The 24,648-nt window shown below is 43.7% G+C and overlaps 1 long non-coding RNA gene across 3 annotated transcripts in view; it reads right to left on the reverse strand.

The window, feature by feature from the left end:
* Positions 1-3,912: 3,912 nt before the first annotated feature.
* LOC125946734 (uncharacterized) overlaps positions 3,913-24,648 on the reverse strand; it is a 39,989-nt gene continuing 19,253 nt past the window's right edge. For all 3 annotated transcript variants that reach the window (XR_007467829.1, XR_007467831.1, XR_007467830.1), the window contains 3 exons: positions 22,397-22,483; positions 10,608-10,716; positions 3,913-4,026 (listed from right to left, as the gene is read on the reverse strand). This is a non-coding gene — a long non-coding RNA (uncharacterized LOC125946734). The remainder of the gene's footprint in view (positions 4,027-10,607; positions 10,717-22,396; positions 22,484-24,648) is intronic.

Raw genomic sequence — 24,648 nt, forward strand, 5'->3', positions numbered from 1 at the left:
CATTTGTCATAGGGAGCGCTTGTGGGGTATTTTTCTTGTATTTTTTGTATTTTATTTTTGCCTGGTGGTCACCGTGACTTGACGTGGCACCTCAAGTGGGGACCGCCTGGAAAGCTGGGAATAGTGCGGCCAGAAGAACGTCTAAACTGCCCTCTTCAGGAGAAGAATCAGCATAATCCGAGGCAATGTGTTCTTGCTCGATTCTTCTAGAGGGCTGTGCATGCCGGATTTCCTCACCTTAGAATGGATCGCTTCATTCCTTCTGGTCATTCTTTGCGGAGTCGCTTCGCGCGGCTTTTTCTTGGTGCCGGTGGATCTTGCCTATGGCGCAACCGCTGCGAGGCGGTTCCTGTACGTCATCTGCGCCGCACTTTATTTCTCATCCTAGAGTGGTTCCGTTCCGAGCTCCTGTCTGTTCTGTCGGAAGAGCTCTTCTTTCTAGGTGAAGAGGAATTCCTCCAGCAGTGGTCGTGCCCCTTCATGTCGCTTCCTGATGTGAAGCGGAAGCTTTTTTTACAGCGGGCCTCGTTAAGGCAGACAGGCTGACTGGGTCTTCATTGGCATCAATGGCATGTATAGTACACAGGGTGATCGTATCTAAGTTTTATGAAATTTGAGAAAATCTTTGGGCAGATAGCATTATTCTTGTCTTTATTCAAGATGATTCTTATTTAAAGTATTATTTAAGTATTATTCAAAGAGGCGGGCATTATTAGCAGGAGAAATGGAAACACATATACAAGTAATTACAAAAAAAGTTCACTGCTCCTGGCTAGGGTACATTACGGCACATATTGCAATTCACGAATTGTAGCCGGTGAGCTTGCAAGATGGATCTACTTGAAAAGAATTCCCTGGATTACACTAGTTTGCCGATATAATTGCCCAAGGTGTGGGACAAAATACGTGGGCGTTCCAGCTACGTTTGTGCTTCCATGCATAAAGGAGAAGTAAGCAGAACAACAGTGCATTCTTACGGCCAGTTTGACAGGGCATATTTCCACTCTCGTGCTATTCTGGGAATTCATTCCAAGTGGATACACTTTGCAAACTCACCTGGTACAATTCGAAAATTAGAATATTGGCCGTGAAGTAATTATGAAGTTATTAGTGAATTGTTGTTAATTAGGTGTGTATGTGTTTAAATTTCTCGTGCAAGTAATGTCTGCCTCTCTGAATAATTCAACTTAAGGACTATAATTGTGTTCTCCGCAACAGATAATTTTTTAAATTCCATAAAAGTTTAAAAATATCACCCCATAGATTGAATTTAAATAATCATGACTCATTCTTGCATGTGCTGAGAAAGCATGCAATGTAAATATGTAATGTCATGCGTCATACATTCGTTGTACATGTCTCCAATTTTGTGAGACACCATTGTAGGTGTTGTTTTATCAATGTGATTTATTATGTAGGTTTACGTAAGTCAATCTTGACTACTGTTTTGTTGTTGTTGCGCAATTACACTGCATCGAATTTGCATCTTTCAGGTCGGGTACAGAGCCTACTGTGCATTGCACTGTTACTGGATTTCAATTGTCCATGCAGTACTAAGATCAATATAAAGCAGCATAAAAGGGGCAAAAACATTTACTTTAATCAGGACATCCTGCTTTTGATAGCGTATATTTATCACAAAGATAATATTTATTTTCAATTGGTTTTATGACTTAGTATTTTGTGCTCTAACATAGTCGGCGTCTACGCGCAATGGTGTTTGCAGTACCCACTTGGTGGCGCCGGGTCAGCTCACCTTTAAAAAATGTCGATGGGCATGCGGGAGTGACGCCACTCGAAAGAATGAAGCAGTTTCGTAAAATACGCACCGACTATCTCGTCAAATTTATCTATGACGCCTGGCAGCCTCCGGGGTGCTATTTACGCTGCGCAGCAGCCCAGTCCTCGTGTGCTTGATAACGTTGTCCTTGCTTCGTCTTTCGAGCGAAAGCGTAAATATAAATCCTGTGCACATTTATGAACATGTATTTCCTATTGTGCAACGAAGCTGCCACAGCCTTTTAGTATAGACATTTGACTTTCGTGTTAAGTCCAATTACTCTTAAAGAGGGATCAACCATTTTTACCGGGGCGATTAAAATGGATTCGGCGGTTTTACCTCGTTCGCTATTGCAAGTTTCATTTTAAGATACATCGGGCACTATCACGGTAACAGCTCTATACGGGCTTCTCTCGCATCAACCATGATAACATAACACAGTGTGCGTTACTATGAAGCGCACCTGAGTGAGCCCAGATCAGCGTACAACACTGCTACAACAATTGCAACATCACCTTCTTAATACGTGACGCGTGCTTGAACAGAAACTGAAACGCATTCTGTCCGCTGCCTTTCGACACGATTCTATGACAATGTGTACTTTTCACATGTGAAGCAATGTGCGAAGCTACGTGTCCGTTTGAGTAACTGACGAAAGTGCGTCCGTGGTAGAGCTTTTTTTCCATATGCCGCAATTACGAACATGACCAAGTCGAAACTTTGATCCACAAAGTAACAGAAACGCTAACTAACCTAAAACAGCGAAGCGCAACTCACCACCAAACAGTTAACTCCAATGATAGCTCTTCAAGTCTTTCAAGTTTGAACTTTTTGTTCGTGAAAAGTTGCGAGGGAGATTGGCTGGATCTTTTCATTTGTCGTTTCCAAGCACTTGCTGCTAGACGTTTCTTCAGGAGACTGTGCTGTATTCATACCGCTGTGCAGACCTCTAATAAAAACTTGGAAATTGCGTGTGTAATGGACATCGAATGAGAGACACATCGTCCTTCTACATACGTTAAGAAGCATAGTAGGCCATGTCCGCACACACCTATACGTGGATGCTGCTTTGTCTACTTAAGTTCTTAATTCGGTAGGAGGGGTTCTGCGCTAACTTGAGGGAGAATCTACTGCTCTAGCTCATGTCAATGACAACAGTGCCAGCGAGGTTGATGACTAGCTTTTGAAACTTAGCATACGATTTGAAATACTTCTAGGCTTTTGATATGTTATAAATAAAATGTTAGAATGTGGAATATAAATAATGTGTACACGCTGTGGCCTTCTGAAATTCCTATATCTTTTTTTTCAGTTAATTTCCCTAAGGCAATTTAAAAGTAGCTCTGATATACTTTTGTGAAAATTGTAGTGTGTTAACTTTTTATCAGTGCACTTAGGCGAACGGTATCAAATGTTTTTCATTTTATTTGAGATTCAAGAGGGTAAGGTCTCCTATCTTAACTGTCATTCAACGATGTTTTCATTTTTCAGTAAGGGTCGCCATGGCATTGGCGGTAATGACATCTAAGAAGGATAGTGAGAAGAGAGCTCATTACACTTTTCATAAATGACAAAAAATGACTGTGAAGCATTTTTTTCAAAGATACTGTTATTACATACTCCAAACGGATATTTACCTGTATTTTAGCAACGGGAGCAATTGTCAGTTCTATATATTGCAACTGTGCGTCATTTTTTATAGCACGCTGTAGTTTCGAAGCTAGCTTGGACGCAGGCAAAATATTTGTACACAAATTTATCTCGGCCAATAGTTCTCTGTAGCAATGGCCTAGTGCCTTTGTTCGTAAGGCTTAGTTGTAGTTAATTAGTCCAACGACACTGTGCGAATACATGTTGTTCCTACCACTGCATTTCTATAAAGGCCCACGTATAAAAAAATTCCCACGAGAAATATATTTTTTTTTCGGCAACACCCCTGTCTTATTTCATAAAAACAGGTCTTTACATGAATCATATTCTTTACAAAATGAAAGGTGGACAAGTCGGCGTTTGCCGAAAAGAACGTTTCTTTTTTTGTTTAGGAAGATTCGCAAATATTTCACTTGTATTACTTAGCGTAAGATGTACATCAGGTCGCAAAATGCTTGCTTGTACAGTCTCACACTTTTAGTGATATACGTCGTGAAGTATTTGCTGTTAGGCACCAAAGTTATGTAGAAATCTGGAGTGGCAGTTAGGTCGTAGTCTAGCTGGTGGTACTTGGTTTTTCTTAGACAGATCTTCCACTCCTAGGAAAAAAATAAAGACATGAAAGAAATTTGAATATAATAATGATCGTATCTAACAAGGTGAACTCAAGATTTATGGTTGAAGTGTGGCAACATAAAAGGTAATGTATGCTTACGTAGTTGTTAGCTGTCATGCTCCTCATACTAAGAGTGCACAGACATGTTCAAAACTATTAAAGAACCTGTTCTTCAAGACCTCATATCAAGGTACTCGCCATATATTATGACGCAAATTGTTCACTCAAGTTCTCTAAATGATTCAAAATCTTTGTGTGTGTGGATACATATTTTTAGACACAAACGTATGACATAGAAATAAATGCAATTCCTCAGCGATTATCTTGCTTGTTTTGGACATATTCACCGACATGATCACTGCGCAGTTTGTTAGAAATTGAATATATACTAATTTGTGGTATTGGTCATTCCAATTATCACACGACAATTATTGTTTACAGTGGAAGTTTTGGTGGCACGTACGCGAGCGTTTTTTACTACGGGAATCAATTTCGATCTCAGATAGACTAGTTTTACTGCTCGAGTACCTATCAGAACATATCCGTATTCCAATTACATTTTCTTGTATTACTCCACGACAACAAAGGTCTCAAAAATATATCATTATGTTGGTCTACTTTCAGGGCTTGCTGGGCTTTACAATATATGCAGTGCCGGGAAAGCCTGGCCTTTATGTCAGTGATAGGCATTGCATACCTTGATAGGCATTGCATTACATTAGAAAATAGCAGGTATGCTGTTTATAGGCACATTAAATAATAAGACTGGCATCCTGGACCATTGTGCTTCATTTTAAGCGTTTAATAAATATATTTTCCATTTTCTTGCTTCTAAAATCACATCCTTCCAATGAAACCGTTAGCGCAGCTGTCCAATGGTGATTTCCTCAAATAAATATACGTAATAAACAGCCACAGACAAGACGACTAAGGTGAACAAAGCGGCTCCATTTTCGTAACAAGAATGAAACATTACCTAACGGAGAAATCTAGGAAAGTGTGAAGCTGAGAAGCGTTTTTGATTGAAAAATAAGTCAATTTTAAAGTAGCGTTGAACTTGTGATAACAATCATATTCCGAATAGCAGAAAAAGGTAACTAAAAAATACAACTTCCCGCATGTGGTAGTCATACCCATGTCCTCGAATAGACGCACGCGGTGCTCTTACAAAGAAGACGGCATTTGCGTACAAGCACTAAACACAGCTTCGAGGATATAAGCCAGCAGCATTCCCGTCTATGCAGGAACATTTCAGCACTACTCTTGACTATCATGGCATTGAGTGCCATGAAGTAATCTAAGGGACCTTTTCCCATGGATTGCCCGTGCTTACAATTAGTGGTGTGTAACACCTCAGCTTTAAAGCAGCGTGGCTAACACAGCGTTATGTTTCAGCACAGTGCCTTGGGAGAACATTTATTTGTGCTTTGAAACTGTGCCAAGCACAAGTCAACATTTCGCTGTATAATCTCTATCACTGTTTGTATTAAAGACGATAGTCTTTCTTGGGGAACTGAAACGCTCAAAATTTGGTCTGTCTGTCTGTCTGTCTGTCTGTCTGTCTGTTTGTCTGTCTGTCACCCGATTCAGCCACCCGGCCAAAGTTGGACCACTTGCTTACCGCCCACACTACTTAAACTGGTACGGCTGTTCATACTTGTGAACATTATCGATCACAAAGTAAATATTACGCATATCTGAGGCGCCACATCACTAGGTAAGTATTAGGAGGTGTGTTCCTTTAATAGAAAATACATAGATACGTAACTCTAAAGACCCTAGTTAATTTTCTTAAGCTGCGCTGAAAATGCCATGCTATGCGCGCCTACGAACGACGTTCCCCGACTGCGCGCCGACGAGCGCCCTCTGCCATGGAGGAAGGAAACCCTCTGCACAAGCTCATGTTTCCCGATGTATTGCCAGATGGCGTCCATGTCTCACGCAGCGCCTCCTCAATTTTATCAATGCCAGCCAGATGCGGCCGATTCAACATAAAGGAAGCGCTGTCTGAGGCAGGGCAAAACATAAATGGCCGCTTGATGAAATAATGCGGTAAAATGAAATCTGTTCAAACAAACGTCCATTGCATTTATCATGCCAGGACGGAAATGGTACGAGAACAGCATCACGGGTGGCCGCGGATCAGACCAGCACTCATGTAGTACGGCCGCCAGAAGACTATCGTCTTTCGACGACATTTGCAGCGAAGCACGCAGATACGCGGCAATTTTTTTTTCTTCACTCCCCTCCCCATGTTATTCAGTACGGTGGGCGACCCCTACGTGGCCTTAGAAAAATGCCCTCTGTTTTCAAGGAAGGCACAATAGTATGGGCTACAAAATAGCTATAAAATGTTTTTGATGTTCAATTCATTCTCTCGCTATGCATTCTAGTGATGTCAAATGACCTCATATGGTCAAAATTATTCCGGAATCCCCGACATTGATGAACGTCATAATCATATCGTAGTTTGGCAAGTAAAACTCGCGACCATATTTCAATTTTAACAACCACACGCCTACGTCTATTGTGCCAAATACAATTATTTCGTTGAGACAATTGACCCTCACGATCTAGTTTCTGACATTCCTAGTTTCTGCCTAGTGGCAGCCTGCGCTTTTAGACGTTCTTTTAGGAAGCACCCTTTAAAGATTAGCCCGTATTCCCCAGTGCTTTAGTCGTAGCAGCTGACGCTACACCAAAGCGGTGCGACATTGAACCACATACGTCATTGGCCCATGTGAAACAAGTTTTAACCTTTATTGGCCCAAGTACAAATACAATAACCGTTTTGACCAGTTTGAGATGGCACACACATAATGCACGTAATGCATTAGTTCTAAGAACATAATTGGTTAGTCGCAGAAGACTTCACAATTCCCACATATCTCGCTTAAGGCCATTCGGTACCCATCAGGATGCCCATAATATAAATGAAGAAAACTCACTTCAGGTGGTCAGAATTATATAAGCATCGTCGTCGTCATCATCGTTCTGCTACTGTTGTCACAGTGACAATCGCATCGCATAAACTGGGCTCGCCTCACAGAAACTTACGCTTACGCAAACTAGGGTTACCTTCTGAATATTAAAAACCAGTCAAAAGACGAAGGACAGAGAAGAGACGTGGCACACACGACGACTGGACTAACAACTGTGCTTTATTGAAAAACCCCGTCTCTCAGGAAAACCCGGCGAGCATGCGCAGCTCAAAAGCCGACACCCACACACAAACAAAGGTGATTGCAAAACGCCACGTAGCTAACGCCAGTGCGATAGGAAACTAAGTTCCTTCTGCATCAGTGAGAGAGAGGTAGAACTGATGCAATTATACCCTTGCAAATTGATATGGTAAGCTTCGAGAATTTCACGCTCCGTCTTGCCCTTGCCACAACCAAGGATTTTAACATAGGAAAAAAGCGGGACGCAGCCGCATTCCCGACTATGGCGAGGCAGATTTGCTCCATCAGAGGTATTCCAAGAATTGTAGTGTTCTCGCAGCCTCTCATTAATACACCAGCCTGTTTGACCGATGTAAACTTTTGACAAATCAGCGGAAGCTCATACACCACACGTGTAGCACAAGGAATGTAACCGTTGTCATGACACGCGGGGGGTCTATTCCTGCCGCGCGCCACACGTGAGCAAAGGCCTGAAAGTTTGCAGGGAGCAGAAAAAACAACATTGACGCCCTGCCTCGCAGCAACTTTCTTGACGTTGTGGGAGACCCTATGAACATAGGGCATCACTTCAAGTCTATTCCATTCAGCCGCCGTTGGGTCAGCCCTTTTTTGCTCTCGCCTCTTAATCCTTTGCAGCAACGTTTCTGCCACTGCCTTCAAAAGCGCTTTTGGGAAACCAGCGGCCACCAAACGATCGAACTCAGGCAACGGTTTGCGTTAGCGCAATTGCCTTCATCACATGCCGGGTGCGTGTTTTGTCCCATTGCCTCAAGGTGAACTCAGTACCCAAGGAGCTCGTGGCCTTCTTCGGCTTTTTGGAGCCGTCTTCGGGGCATTGGAAGCGGATAGCCAAGATATGGAAATCGGAGTGCTGGAGACAGGTGAGACTCCTGCATGACTGGCTTCGGGTTTTGTGCCTCTCCGGACGTGGCGAACCTTCCGGCGTCCGTTGCCTCCAAGAACACCGACGTCTGGCAGGCCAAGCAACTGAGGTGTATTGGAATCAGGTGCGCCGGCTCTTGCCAAAGAAGGAACCTCCTATGGTCCACAGAGGCTCTGTTACCTATCTGTAATGAGCATCGGTTCCTGAGGATATTCATGAGCTTCTTCAGAATGGCCCCAAATACAGTTTGGAGCCTTGTGTCAGCGGCCATGAAGTTCTTGCCAGTGTACGCCGCGTAGCAGAGAAAGCTGACAAAGATGAGAAGCAACGGTGTCTGTCTGAAGGGATCGACGCTCTACGCAAGGTAGATGGCAATCAACAAAAGCGCAGTAACCATGTTCTTCACCGTGTCGTGGACCACTTCATCGATAACCATTTGACTCTACTTCAAGCGGACAAAGAGGGAGGGTTTGTGGTCCTTCCCACAAGCACCTTCGGCGAGAAAGCATTGACTGCAGTGGCCAAGAACTTCCAGCCTACGCAACGGAAGCCCTCAAAGCTGAAGTCTTCAGCTGTTAGTTTCCTAAAGGCCAATAATTTGTTAACACTGTCTCAAAAGGTGAAGAAATGCAAAGAAAATCATCTCCAAGTGTTCTTCACTGCAAAAACCCACAAGGTTGAGTGCCCGTTAAGGGCTATCGTTACAGAGGCAGGCACGTGGCAGAAGGTGGTGGGTCAGTTCTTGCAGCTTCACTTGCAGTCCCTTTCCGTTACGGACCTTTACAGTGTAGTGAATGCTTCGGCAGTAGTTGAAGTGCTCAGCAATGGCATTCCTGGTGCCAACAGTGCATTTTCTGTGGACATAGAGGACTTGTTTTATAGCATACCTCACGGTGAACTGATTTGCCGCGGTGCGTGAACTGATTGACCAGAATGGCCTAGTCGCCTTCCAAAATGCTTGCGGCGGCTCTGTGGATACGTTCTTGGAACTGTTAACAGTGTACCTTTACTCCACTGTAGTAGTTTTCAAGGACTCCCTCTTCATACAGAAGAAAGGAATCTGTATAGGGGCTAGCGTTGCACCAGTCCTATGCCAGATTTTTTTAGCGAAGTTTGACAACATACTTCAAGGCTCACTTCTTGATAAACGTGGGTGCCAAGTTTTCAGATATGTTGACGATTTCTTGATTATTTTCAATCTTTCACCGAATGACTCCTTGCCTGTCGTAGTTGACCAGGTCTTAACGGTTTTTAAGGCTTGTTCGAGTGCACTTTGCTTTACGCATGAACTGCCTACTAACCACTCGATTAGATTTTTAGAAATTGAACTATCTTTTCTTGACGATGGCCATGTGTGCTGGTGCTTCTTGCCGAGGAGTAAAAAGGCGTTGTTACCGTACGCGTCCGCACACTCAAAAGTCGTTAAGAGATGGATTGCTATGAATTGTTTTCGAAATGCCTTGCAAAAGAGTTGCCACCACAGCATAAAATCAAGTTTTGACAACCAGTTCGATCGTTTGGTGGCCGCTGGTTTCCCAAAAGCGCTTTTGAAGGCAGTGGCAGAAACTTTGCTGCAAAGGATTAAGAGGCCAGAGCAAAAAAGGGCTGACCCAATGGCGGCTGAATGGAATAGACTTGAAGTGATGCCCTATGTTCATAGGGTCTCCCACAACGTCAAGAAAGTTGCTGCGAGGCAGGGCGTCAATGTTGTTTTTTTTCTGCTCCCTGCAAACTTTCAGGCCTTTGCTCACGTGTGGCGCGCGGCAGGAATAGACCCCCCGCGTGTCATGACAACGGTTACATTCCTTGTGCTACACGTGTGGTGTATGAGCTTCCGCTGATTTGTGAAAAAGTTTACATCGGTCAAACAGGCCGGTGTATTAATGAGAGCCTGCGAGAACACTACAATTCTTGGAATACCTCTGATGGAGCAAATCTGCCTCGCCATTGTCGGGAATGCGGCTGCGTCCCGCTTTTTTCAAATGTTAAAATCCTTGGTAGGGGCAAGGGCAAGACGGAGCGTGAAATTCTCGAAGCTTACCATATCAATTTGCAAGGGGATAATTGCATCAGTTCTACCACTCTCTCACTGATGCAGAAGGAACTTAGTTTCCTATCGCACTGGCGTTAGCTACGTGGCGTTTTGCAATCACCTTTGTTTGTGTGTGAGTGTCGGCTTTTGAGCTGCGCATGCTCGCCGGGTTTTCCTGAGAGACGGGGTTTTTCAATAAAGCACAGTTGTTAGTCCAGTCGTCGTGTGTGCCACGTCTCTTCTCTGTCCTTCATCTTTTGACTGGTTTTTAATATTCAGTATGTACCAACTGACCCAGACTGCTACTCTACTGCAATAGGTTTACCTTAAACTAATGGTGTGCTTTACACAGACACCTTCATCCGCGTTGTAAAGCTTTGTGTCAGCCGAAACGAAGCTGAATAGTGAGATGCACGGGATGTGCATAATTTAATTTATTCGTTTTAGGCGATAACATGCAGTACTCACAACAGTAGCAGTCACATTCACGACGTATGTAATAGCACGTGGGAAAAGGTCCGCCAAGCCTGCATTTCGTCGTATTCCATGGTGAGCATGGATGGCAGGCAGGTGCTGTAAGTGAATGACCTTTTTACATACTGTATCAATATTATAATACTATCGTGTTGCTATGAACATGCCTAAAAATGTTACCAATGTAACCAAAATAATGGCATATTGACCCAATATATTGACCCAGAATGGGTGCCAAGAGAATCGTAGCAGAGTCGAGGACAGCAAAAAACTAGGTGGGGTATTGAAATTAGGAAATTTGCAGGTGGAAATTGTAATCAGCTAGCACAAGACAGGGGTAATTGGAGATCGCAGGGAGAGGCCTTCGCCCTGAAGTAGACATAAAATAGGCTGATAATGATGAAGATCGAAATTTGTGGATCATTGTGACCAAAATGTCATGTATTACTAGATGGCAGATCTTCTCTAGGTCATGTAGATTGCAAGGATTCATAATAAATAGAAATTGCAATGCTGCCCCAAAACCTATTATCTTGCTTTATTACAATCTTCCAGAGAATAGCCTGACTAATCAGTGCAATGTTAAAGATTGTACTAAAATCTATTAGAATGCCAAAGTTACCTAGTGAAATAAGAGAGCTGCATAAAAAACACAAATGGCGAAAGACAAAAGCAATGAAACAACTGTTGTAAAATTAGACCGTGTGGTATTTCAGTAGTAGCGTTAATAGCACCAAATTTGAGATGTTCATTAATTTTCATTTTCTTTTGTGTTGCTGAGGTGTTTTAGAAGAATTACCGAAAATACACTAATCAAGCAAGAACATCACAACGCTGCTCGAAAAGCAGGCACGCCGACTACATAAACTGCTTTGCGAAAAGCGCTCAACGGGAACCGAAATGATGTATCACTAAGGGCATTTGCGTTTTACGTGTATTTAAGCAGGAAGTGTGCGACACACAGCTTTTGCATACATTCAGAAACGTAATATTGATTATCAGGGAATTTGTGACGCCAACAAGTTATAGCTCATACGATGTCTTCTCAAGTTGTGATCACTGCTGCTCCACATTTTCAGATATGTTTGCCAGCCTTCGCCTAAGTATGCAATATAACACTGTTCTCATTAAGCACCCGAAAGAAACGTTGTTTCTTTCTTCATTTTATTCTGTCCTTTGCTTCTTTGAATCACTCGTGAACACACTGCCGATTTATGTCTCGGGCGGATTGCGTACACCAAGGCTCGTTCCGTGAATTAAACACTGCGTGCGGTTTTTCTGACGCCCCGATGCCCGACAGCATAGTGGCGCCTATTGTCCGCGATTCCTGTCACCCAGGCACCTGCCCTGATAAAAAAAAATGTCGCAGTTTCGCCCGAAAGGCGAAGCATCAATTGCGATTGCAGATTAGTAGAGAGCTGTTCGGAGTAGGGATAGTAATTTTATGGGCTGCGTAAACTGGGGCACATTCGCTTAAATTAACACCGTGGCGTCAGCGCGCACAAGCAAAGATGAACAGATCACACTCGGTGACCGCAGACAATCACTGTCAAAACGCTGGCAGCAAGCGCAGCCGCAGCAGCGAGCGAAGGTTCGGGTGGTCTATCGCTTCATCGGAAACTGAGCGGCGAATGCACAGCGCATACAAAGGTCAGAGCCGTGAGAAGCTTGCTTTCCAAATACGGTGCGCGCGACAACACCGAGAGCCCGTACCAGCGCAAAGTAGAAGAACATTTGTCGGCAGAGTAGAAGCTGCTCCCCCCCCCCTCCCTCCTGCGCTGCCTTCCCGCATTCCTCCTTTCGCGTGGGAGACTTGAGTGGCCAGTTTCCCTTGCCCCCGGCTTCAAGGTAAGCATTCGGTGCCGCAGCACAGCGTCGCCCCCCCCTCCCTCCCTTCCTCCCATAACGCCACGGCCTTTCGTGCGACGAAAGTCGCGTTTGCTGTCTGCCGTGTGTTCGCTCTCCGTGGTAGCGCGCGTCCCCGTGCGCTTTCACTGGCACATACGGCGCGTGACGATGATATTATCGCCCTTGGACTTTATACGGAACCTCACTGCGACGGCGACGACGACGGTGATGCGGACGGCAGAAATCCGCTGGAAGTGTCCATGTAATTGCTATCGTAATAACAACACTCCATTTGTAAAATTATGTCGGTATATGATGTGTGTTACGCTTACAGTAAATCTTTAAAAATTGTTTCCAAGGCTGCAAGTAGCTGACCTGCCCAAACGGAAGAGCTTATATCTGACTCAAAATCAGATTTTACTTTCCCAAGATGAAGTGCAAAAGGCTACAGCGAGCAGCTTGACTGGGCCTGGTGGCACTGGGTACATGTCATATGAAACGGAAGGCAGGAAATAACCATAACACATAGCAGCAAAATAGAATGTAGACACAGGGAAATATTGTATTGCATGACTTGAAACTCTTCTGAATTCATTCTCTTGACGCCATTCAGAATAGCGCAGGATGTTTCATCTTATCGAATTATTCCCGTCATTCTAGTGTAATGTCTATCACGAAAACCATGAACTTACCTGACCTTTTGGTGCGTCGAAAGTCATCTCGCCTTAATCTTGTTTTGAAAAATGTATTATTATAACAACGATTAGAAGGACATCCTGTTTCATCCAGTAGAACGATGTCGACGTCACAAGAAAACGAGCTACAGACATTGGTGAGTACAGAATGACGTTTTATTATTCCGCCATCAACTCCGGAGCCACGGAGCACCGCTGGTGCGTGGAGGCTACTGTGGATTCAATTTTGTCGACGCGACTTTTAAAGACGATAGTCTTTCTTGGGTTACCTAAACGCGAAAAACTTTGTCTGTCTGTCTGTCTGTCTGTCTGTCACTCGATTTAAGCGCCCGGCCAAAACCAAGCGAGCTCCGAGCACTGGTGGCACGGGTCCTACACGCCAATATTATACAGCGCAAAGGAAAGCTCAGACCTATTTCGGGCGAAATATATGTACATTACCGTTATCCGCAGCATTTTTTAAATTAAGAGTACACATTGGTCTGGTTTTTACGTTAGCAAATGAAACAATCAACGCGTTAGAAATGGTGTCGAAGAGACGCTACACGTTAAAAAAAAATGTCAGTTTCGCCCTAACGGCGAAGCAATGAATGCGATAGCAACACAGCAATGTCATACGAAGTAAGGTGAGCGGCTTTGGTAACAATATGAATTGTAGTAAACATGAGCTGATTAAGTAAGCAGGTGTGCTGCGGTGTAAGTAGACCGACATGAAGAGAGACTCGATGACCACGAGAAGGCGCGTGTGAAACGGTGGTGTTGATGAGAAGCGCTTCCCGTGGGCAGCGCGCGTGCGAAGGGACACACCTGTAGCGCTGCACTGCCGATCCGGGCAGCATTACATGTGTAGCGTGCGTTGGAAAATGTGACCCGACTATTACTAACTGAATGAACAAGCGTGGTGTGAGCGCGCACAAACAAACATGAAGAGATCACACTGAATGACTGCAGACAACGACTGTCAAAACGCTGGCAGCAAGCATACGCCGCTGCGGGCGAAGGTACGTGCGGTCTATCGCTTGAACAGGAACTGAGCCGCGAATGCACGGCTCATAAAGGTCAGAGCCGTGTGGAGATAAGAGACGGTGCGGCGAGCGACGAGCGCGGTTGTTGGCAAAAGAAAAGTGCGCCCCCCCCCCCCCCCCCCCCCCCCCCGCTTCCTCCGGCGCTGGCTTCCCGCTTCCTCGCTTGCGCGCGGGAGAGATAAGAGCCGTGCGGCCGAGCGACGAGCGCGGTTGTTGGCACAGTAGAAGTGCCCCCCCCCCCCCCCTCGCTCCCTCCGGCGCTGGCTTCCCGCTTCGTTGCTTGCGTGTGGGGGATTGAGTGCGTGCGTCCCAGCACGCTTGCGCTCGGGCATACGGCGCGCGGTGAAGATTTTATCTATACGGAACCTCACGGCGACGGCGACGACGACGGCGACGGCGACGGCGACGGCTACGGCGACGGCGACGGCGACGGCGACGCCGACGGCAGAAATCCGGTTGAAGTGTCCATATAATTGCTATCGCAATAAAACAAGCCGACTGAAGCCGCGGCTCTGCAGCCGGCTTTAAGCCAACAGTAATAAAAGGTCCCAACAGATGGTGCGAGAGCAGGGCGAACGCGGGAACATTGAATTGAATTCGGCAAAACCTCCATTGCACTCATCATGGGAGGAGTGAGAGGGGAGGGGAAGAGCTTGAGGGGTGGGAGTGGGGAGAAGATAGGGGGCTACGTATCAGGGGCGGCAGAAGACTATCGTCTTTCGACGTCATTTGTAGAGAAGCAAGCAGATATGCGGCCAATTTTTTTCTACACACCCTGTTGATGCACGCACTTTTGGTCAGAACCTAGCAATACAGGTATAGAGCTTCGCTACGCGTTCGGCTATAGCGGCTTTCCTTCCACAAGTGTGTATCGGAGGTGTTGAGAAAAGCTACCTTGAAAAACCTCAGTCCTTGCTCAAGGTACTTTTTAAGTATAGTCTGCGTATCTATTAACCAATTTGGACAATCTTATTTTGAAGATATTGTTGGGAACCACTTTAAAATTACCTGCTATTCTTTGAGCTAAGATACATTTTGACACCTGTGCTAAGGCACATCATACAAAACCGATATATTTCCGCCATTGAAAATTGTTGTTTTACGTGTCGTTTTGTCCGTGGACGCGATCCGCTATAACCTAGCCATATGCAGCTTCGCTGTAAAAACACAAAGAATAGATCCATAAAAGCATGAATGCCGGTCATGGAAACAGAAACTACGCATTAGAAGCGCGTCTCAGGGGCTGCGACGCAGCGCTCGCGATGGCCCTGAGTGGTGCTGGCTCAAATACTCCGGGTTTGACTTAGTGCACATAAATACCCAAGGTAGTGGCGGCTTACCAACAGTTGTGTTCATCCACGGGCTCTTTGCGTTTTAACAGTTTTCTTCGCAATGCGTATTGCATATTAGAATTTCCAAAATGTGTTCGGCCACGCGATACCAGAAAAACAAGGAATTTGGCGGAATATTCATGGCTCGGTAAACCCCTATTTCTCATTTACCACAGCTTTTGTTTAGAACATCTGCAGAAGAATGCGTGCACTTGTAGGTATTTCATGGAAATTATTTTTTTATGAATTGGAGTAATATTTTCCAGAGCGCTGAATTTCAGTTTGATTAACATGCTCCTCCTAAAGTAAACTTTATTCTTCAGTGGTCCTATAGAGCTCCGTTACATTATCTGTGATTTGTTCATTGTGGACTTGGCAGTAGTCACCTATATTTCTAAACCTAAACATAAGCAAAATAGTAACGAGTTGTGTAACTTCTGAAACAAATTCATATACCGCGTACTTAGCTCTGTAAAATGTTAGAGAAATTTGTAATCGTCGGCCTAATGGTGCAAATTAGGTTACATTATTTGTAAATTTCCAAAAAAATTCGGGGAACACTAGAATTCACTAAACCAAGAGACCAAGAGAACAGGCTGGCTTCAGGAAGGAATATTCTATAGTAGATCACAGCCTTGTCATCAATCAGGTAATGGAGAAATATGCGGCAGAAATCCGCTGGAAGTGTCCATGTAATTGCTATCGTAATAACAACACTCCATTTGTAAAATTATGTCGGTATATGATGTGTGTTACGCTTACAGTAAATCTTTAAAAATTGTTTCCAAGGCTGCAAGTAGCTGACCTGCCCAAACGGAAGAGCTTATATCTGACTCAAAATCAGATTTTACTTTCCCAAGATGAAGTGCAAAAGGCTACAGCGAGCAGCTTGACTGGGCCTGGTGGCACTGGGTACATGTCATATGAAACGGAAGGCAGGAAATAACCATAACACATAGCAGCAAAATAGAATGTAGACACAGGGAAATATTGTATTGCATGACTTGAAACTCTTCTGAATTCATTCTCTTGACGCCATTCAGAATAGCGCAGGATGTTTCATCTTATCGAATTATTCCCGTCATTCTAGTGTAATGTCTATCACGAAAACCATGAACTTACCTGACCTTTTGGTGCGTCGAAAGTCATCTCGCCTTAATCTTGTTTTGAAAAATGTATTATTATAACAACGATTAGAAGGACATCCTGTTTCATCCAGTAGAACGATGTCGACGTCACAAGAAAACGAGCTACAGACATTGGTGAGTACAGAATGACGTTTTATTATTCCGCCATCAACTCCGGAGCCACGGAGCACCGCTGGTGCGTGGAGGCTACTGTGGATTCAATTTTGTCGACGCGACTTTTTAAAGACGATAGTCTTTCTTGGGTTACCTAAACGCGAAAAACTTTGTCTGTCTGTCTGTCTGTCTGTCTGTCTGTCTGTCACTCGATTTAAGCGCCCGGCCAAAACCAAGCGAGCTCCGAGCACTGGTGGCACGGGTCCTACACGCCAATATTATACAGCGCAAAGGAAAGCTCAGACCTATTTCGGGCGAAATATATGTACATTACCGTTATCCGCAGCATTTTTTAAATTAAGAGTACACATTGGTCTGGTTTTTACGTTAGCAAATGAAACAATCAACGCGTTAGAAATGGTGTCGAAGAGACGCTACACGTTAAAAACAAGCCGACTGAAGCCGCGGCTCTGCAGCCGGCTTTAAGCCAACAGTAATAAAAGGTCCCAACAGATGGTGCGAGAGCAGGGCGAACGCGGGAACATTGAATTGAATTCGGCAAAACCTCCATTGCACTCATCATGGGAGGAGTGAGAGGGGAGGGGAAGAGCTTGAGGGGTGGGAGTGGGGAGAAGATAGGGGGCTACGTATCAGGGGCGGCAGAAGACTATCGTCTTTCGACGTCATTTGTAGAGAAGCAAGCAGATATGCGGCCAATTTTTTTCTACACACCCTGTTGATGCACGCACTTTTGGTCAGAACCTAGCAATACAGGTATAGAGCTTCGCTACGCGTTCGGCTATAGCGGCTTTCCTTCCACAAGTGTGTATCGGAGGTGTTGAGAAAAGCTACCTTGAAAAACCTCAGTCCTTGCTCAAGGTACTTTTTAAGTATAGTCTGCGTATCTATTAACCAATTTGGACAATCTTATTTTGAAGATATTGTTGGGAACCACTTTAAAATTACCTGCTATTCTTTGAGCTAAGATACATTTTGACACCTGTGCTAAGGCACATCATACAAAACCGATATATTTCCGCCATTGAAAATTGTTGTTTTACGTGTCGTTTTGTCCGTGGACGCGATCCGCTATAACCTAGCCATATGCAGCTTCGCTGTAAAAACACAAAGAATAGATCCATAAAAGCATGAATGCCGGTCATGGAAACAGAAACTACGCATTAGAAGCGCGTCTCAGGGGCTGCGACGCAGCGCTCGCGATGGCCCTGAGTGGTGCTGGCTCAAATACTCCGGGTTTGACTTAGTGCACATAAATACCCAAGGTAGTGGCGGCTTACCAACAGTTGTGTTCATCCACGGGCTCTTTGCGTTTTAACAGTTTTCTTCGCAATGCGTATTGCATATTAGAATTTCCAAAATGTGTTCGGCCACGCGATACCAGAAAAACAAGGAATTTTGGCGGAATATTCATGGCTCGGTAAACCCCTATTTCTCATTTACCACAGCTTTTGTTTAGAACATCTGCAGAAGAATGCGTGCACTTGTAGGTATTTCATGGAAATTATTTTTTTATGAATTGGAGTAATATTTTCCAGAGCGCTGAATTTCAGTTTGATTAACATGCTCCTCCTAAAGTAAACTTTATTCTTCAGTGGTCCTATAGAGCTCCGTTACATTATCTGTGATTTGTTCATTGTGGACTTGGCAGTAGTCACCTATATTTCTAAACCTAAACATAAGCAAAATAGTAACGAGTTGTGTAACTTCTGAAACAAATTCATATACCGCGTACTTAGCTCTGTAAAATGTTAGAGAAATTTGTAATCGTCGGCCTAATGGTGCAAATTAGGTTACATTATTTGTAAATTTCCAAAAAAATTCGGGGAACACTAGAATTCACTAAACCAAGAGACCAAGAGAACAGGCTGGCTTCAGGAAGGAATATTCTATAGTAGATCACAGCCTTGTCATCAATCAGGTAATGGAGAAATATGCGGAGTGCAATCAACCTCTTTCTATGGCTTTCACAGAATATGAAACGACATTTGATCAAGTGGAGATAGCAGCTGTCATGGAGGCATTGCGTAATCATGTTCAGGAGGCATACGTGAATATCTTGAGAAATATGTACATATTGTGGGCGTTTATTACGCACGTCTTCTTCATCTGTATATTATCATCATCATCCTACGTTGCGCGATCCTCATCTTCAGTTATGTGTGATCATCATCATCATCGGGTGTGTGCTTTTGCTGGTTCGCTGCCGAGTACTCGGCCCGAATAAACGTCGTGCCAACAGAGACGTCCTAAGTGGTGGAGTTGCTCTTCGATCCTCAGTCCTCTGCCCGCTCAGTCTACCCCCTGGAGCTACGTTCAGGCCGCCGCTTGGGCCCACTGTCCGCTAGCATGTCTGAGGACGCACCACCTTCCACTTCTACCGCTACCGTTTTGACACCCTCCATCGCGTTGTGTCCTTCCGACCTGGTGACGAAATACTTCTATTGACGCCCCTTCGCACGCCTGGTTTCTGCGACAAGTTCCAGCCGCGTTTCATCGGGCCCTATATCGTCCTGGAGCAGACATCGCTCGTCAATTATCGCGTGACTCCTGTTGTCGCCGCCACAGACCGCCGTTGTCGCAGCACCGAGGTCGTTCATGTCTCCTGCATGAAACCCTTCACGCGGCGGTCTTCGTCGCCTTGACTTGCGGCCAGGATGGCGGCTTCCACGTGGGGGGGGGAAATTATTGTGGGCGTTTATTACGCACGTCTTCTTCATCTGTATATTATCATCATCATCCTACGTTGCGCGATCCTCATCTTCAGTTATGTGTGATCATCATCATCATCGGGTGTGTGCTTTTGCTGGTTCGCTGCCGAGTACTCGGGCCGAATAAACGTCGTGCCAACAGAGACGTCATAATATATTCTAATGTTACCTTGGTTCTCACAAGACAAGTAGAAAATTGCCTGTCATGAAAGGCGTCAGGCAAATAAACAGTTTATCTAATGATATTCTCTGTATGCCTACAAGCAGTATTCACGTTATTAGACTGTAAAGGCTTAGGAGGGAAGATCAACAGCGAATATGTCAACAACCATACGCTTGCCAATTTCATTGTTTTATTCAGCAACACTGGGAATGAATTGCAATAAATGAGTGAGGACCTTAACCGAGAAAGTGCGAGAGCAGGTTTGAAGATTAACGTATGGTGAAGACAAAGCTAATGTTAAATAGCTTGGAAAGAGGACAAGGATTCATGATCGCCAGTAAGCCTCTAGGCTCTGTACAGGAGTACGCTTATCTAGCTCAATTAGTCACTGGGGACCCTGTACATGAGAAGGAAATTTCGAGAACAACAAAAATGAGTTGGAGAACATACGGCTGGCATTACCTAATCCGGACTTCAAGCTTACAACTGTCGTTAAAAAAAGCAATCATTGCGTTGAACCTGTGCCAACATATAGGGAAGAAACTTGATGGTGAACAAATATGCTCGAGAACAAGTCAAGGACAGTGCAATTAACGTTGGAACGATAATATCTGGGCCTGCCATTAAGAGACAAGAAAATAGTGGTGCGTACCAGTGAGGAAACGTGGATAGGCGATATTCTAGTGCACTATAAGATAAAAAAATGGAGCTGGGCCGTCCATGTAATGCTTAGGGCCGATAAGCGGTGGACCATTACTGTTACAGAATGGGTGCGAAGGGAACGGACGTGCAGCCGAGGACGGCACAAAAATAGGTAGGATAATGAAATCAGAAAATTTGGACGTGCAAGTTCGAATCACACAGCGCAAGACAGTGGTGATTTGACATCGGGTGACGTGTGATCGGTTGAAAAAGCAGTGATTTGAGATTTGGTGAAAAAGACGGGTGATGAGTATTGCACAACTATGAGCGCAGTATTCCGTACATTGTATTGATTGCTTTGCTTAGAAAGTGGATGTCATAACTGTTTAATTCATTTGCATGCAATCCCTAGCTAATTTTCTTTTCTGGCACTGGTGTACTACATTTACAATTATTGTGCTATTTCGTTTCTTTGTACATCTCCCCTTTTTGTGTTGTTCATTAACCAATATTGTGCGCAATTTTTTGCACCTCGCGTATAATGCACTACTGCTTCGAAATATTTGTTCCACATTATTGTCAACTGTATTGTGGGGGAGCCGATGTCCCGTCAGGCCCATCAGCTCCTTCCTTCAGTTCCCCCTTCCTTTCAATAAAGAAAATAAAAACTTCACTATGCTGCACAATTAGGTAACACTACATAATGCCAGGATTTGCAGCTGCATAAATCAGAAGATTAGCTCCAAGATATCGTCTCTTGTGCAGTGCGCTTGCTCTTAACTATAGCCAAATGATTCAATAACTCCTTCTTATTTTTATTGGGTTGGTAAGTCAGCCTTTCATACGGTTAGTTCTAAAAAAACACCCTTCCAGAGGATGCCTGCTACGCATGCTAGGTGACCATTTGTCGCCGCCCCGTTTCAACAGGGATGCCATTAAATCATCATCTTCATCATCATCAGGAGCACAAGCTCGGACATGCTGCCATTATTTAAAGCGAAGCTTTTACTTGGCTACCCTTCAATGGCAACCATCCGGTGCAACTTGCACGTTGTGAGTGGCAGATTGAACATCACTGGTCCCATCCTTCTAAATTAGATCATTTGCAAAATATATTGCTTGGAGGTAGCTGGAGCCCCCTGCATGTGATGAAGAAAAATTAAAATATAGGAAAAAATAATACTCGTTTGGGCTCTTTTCTCATTGCTTCCCCATATACCAAATACCAAATACCAAATACCCATATACCATACTAAATATTCCTGTTTGTTGTGCTGATCTCAGAATCGCGCCAGTCTGATTAAGAAAACGAAATTGAACCAATGGGCTACGCGCCCCTCCCAATGTATTCCCCCCGGTCTATTTTCCACACATAACATGAATGCAGGAAACGTGCATTCAACGAGTACTACTTATATCACAGAAGGGCATGGAAATGATCATAGAAGGGTATGGAAATGTAGTTGAAAGAAAACTCCGAGTTTTTACTTGCCAAAATCACATTCTTATTATGAGGCACGCCGCAAGGGGGTGACTCCGGGTTAATTCTGACCACCTGTGGTGCTTTAACGTGCCCCCAATTCATGAAACACGGACGCTTTTGCATTTCGCCCCCACCGAAACAATGTGAACCATTCGGAGACACCTGAAAAACACACAGCACCCAGAAATGGCTCTGATAATGCAGCAAATGACAACCTAAAACAAACGGAGACGCGAATCTGAGTTGAGAGTTGAAGGGACGGTGTCGTAGCCAACAAAAAAAAAACTTTGTAGCAGGCTCCAATACAAGAGAATACAAGAGAGGAATGTCTCTGACCAAACGAATCGGGGTGGCCAGAGAGCTCCTCTGCTACATTTTTTTTGCCTTCTCAAATGCTAGTGAAACTTACTTCGCTCTCAAGAACAGCTAGTGCAACTACTATTGCCTACAGGTGAGCTTGAGAGTCGCTTAGAAGCTAGCTGCAAAAAATAATAGGCAGATGAATGTTTAGGTCTAAAGAGATTTCTTAATTTTGACTTATGTGAGTTATTACGTAGGTTACAGTGAGCAAGATTATTACAGTAGATAAACAACAGCGCACTTTATAGGCACTTTGTCTTACCGCAGCCACACTTGCATCCACCGTTCTTTAAATGAAGACATGACAACGTTGTACCTTTGGGACAACGTGTGTTGCACGAAGGGTCACCTAAAAGTGTGAGTTAAAAACGCTGCAATGAGTGTCATTTTATTATTTCGGGAAAAGTATTACGATTTCTTAGTTTCAGGAAAAACTGTGTTTTTCTCCTTTATGGCTTGCATACTTTCCGTGTAATTATCCACTTCTTGATTATAAAGCAATTACCTTGTTATATTGAGCAGTGGCCTTGTATATATTGTTAACGTGGGAAAACGTTCCTGTAGTCCGGCCAAAACAGCAGAATAACAGCGAAAGTGAAAGTCCACATATAATAAAAAAATTACTGCTGCCAGAAATATTTAGGCAGTGTTTTTGGTTCTGCTATGTGCAAGATGAATAAATACTACTAGCTCACGCCATCTTCCTTTCATATTTCATGAGGACTTTAAACATCATAAGAGTGAAAAAATATCGAACTTGCTGCCCAACCATAGTGGTTCGGGTAATCTTTTATTCTGGCTATATGAATTGGTTATTGAAATATAAATTCAAACGCGAGTAAATACGTACTTATTCTATTGAACTTTTATGAACATCTTTCTCTAGAATATATAGTAGCATTTTGTCGACACTTGGCCACAGGAGTGATACTTAAACTTCGGTATTTAAATGATGGAAATGTTTGTTGAACTGTGGCGTGTCTTTACTGCAGTATTGCTTCGAAACTGCATTATAAAAATTAATTATTTTCGAAGTATGTCTCAATCAATTGAGTCTTTAGAAATACAGTACCAGTGTTAGAAAACATTCTGCTAAGAATAGTTGCCAGAAAAAGTTGCAAAAATGGCTGATCGTCCTGAAAACAAATTTGGCATATGCTACCTAAATTAAATAGTTACCTAAGTTTCAAACTTCATTTACTACAAGCCGTGTGTTAAGAAAATTGAGTTAAAAAAAACGAAGTTGGCCAGGCCATGTACAGCGATGGGCCTTTAACCGGTGCTATAAGAGAGCCACAAAATGGGCTCCACTGAAAGGGAACCGCCATCGAGGATTGCAGATGAAATAAGGTAATTTGCAGGCATGACGACGTAAACTAGCGCAAGCCAGATGTAATTATAGATCGCTGGGAAGGCCTTTGTCCCGCAGTGAATATAAAGATAGACTGATTATTACATTGATTGTGAGGGTAATGATGATGATATGTTTATTTGCTTTATATATAATTTTATATGCACTATTGTGCAACAGAGATGAAGTCCTGCGGTTTTGGAATGGACGTTTCGGCGGCTAATCAATCTCGTGATCTTCAGCAGCAGTCAGTAGGTGCAAGAGAGATCGTCATTGCCACACAATAAGTGGTGAGTCAAATAACCTGAATTGACTTTAACATTATTTTCCTAAAACAGGCAGGGACGGCCGCATTTAAATGCAGTCTTTCACCAGCCTATCTCATTTTCAGTAGTAGTCTGCATTTACTTTTGTTGCTCTTGTAAAGGTCTTTGTATAACGATTCACATTTGCTTTCATTGGTGCTAGTTTGAAGAAGCGCTGAATCCACGTTTTTTTTTCATTTGTTACAAAGTTAGTTTGTTACATTATTGTTCGACTGTTTTATAGACTTTGCTTATTTACCTCGCAATTTCTGTTGCCTTTGTACTTATATATGCATCTTTAGCATACCAATCATTGTTGCCAATAGGCTCCTGGAAGTTTTGAATACATGAATGAAAAAAGTGTTTGTCGTTTTGAGTAAAAGTGCGGATTTTTATCTTTTTTATGTTATGTTTCTTTACTAACAACTTATTTACGGTATTGCTCAACAATTTTGTTTCTGCACTGCTCAGATTGCCTGCCTTACTAGCTTTTTTGAACTCTGACAAAAAAAAATGTACTTGCAGGCTTCGGAAAACAATTACAAATCAGGTGAAGCATACAGGCAATGAAGGGAAAGCTTGTTCAACGGTACAGACAGCTTGCTAAGGAAGCTGGCTAGATATTAAAAAAGAAAGCAGTTCCTTTGAATGATCATGCAATAAGCTTGTAGATAAACATCACACCCCTATACGTTGCCGTAGTGCGTATGATTCACATCTAAGTGTATAACATGTTTCCCATGTAAGTTGCGCCAAAATTAAGAAAATTGGAAGTGCAACAGAGCTGGACAGAACGAAGACAATGGTTTTTTATTTTGACGACGCTAGGAGCAAGTAAGTGTCTGTGTTATGTTTACC

This window comes from Dermacentor silvarum, chromosome 7 (genome assembly GCF_013339745.2).
Source record: "Dermacentor silvarum isolate Dsil-2018 chromosome 7, BIME_Dsil_1.4, whole genome shotgun sequence".
Taxonomy (NCBI): Eukaryota; Metazoa; Arthropoda; class Arachnida; order Ixodida; family Ixodidae; genus Dermacentor; species Dermacentor silvarum.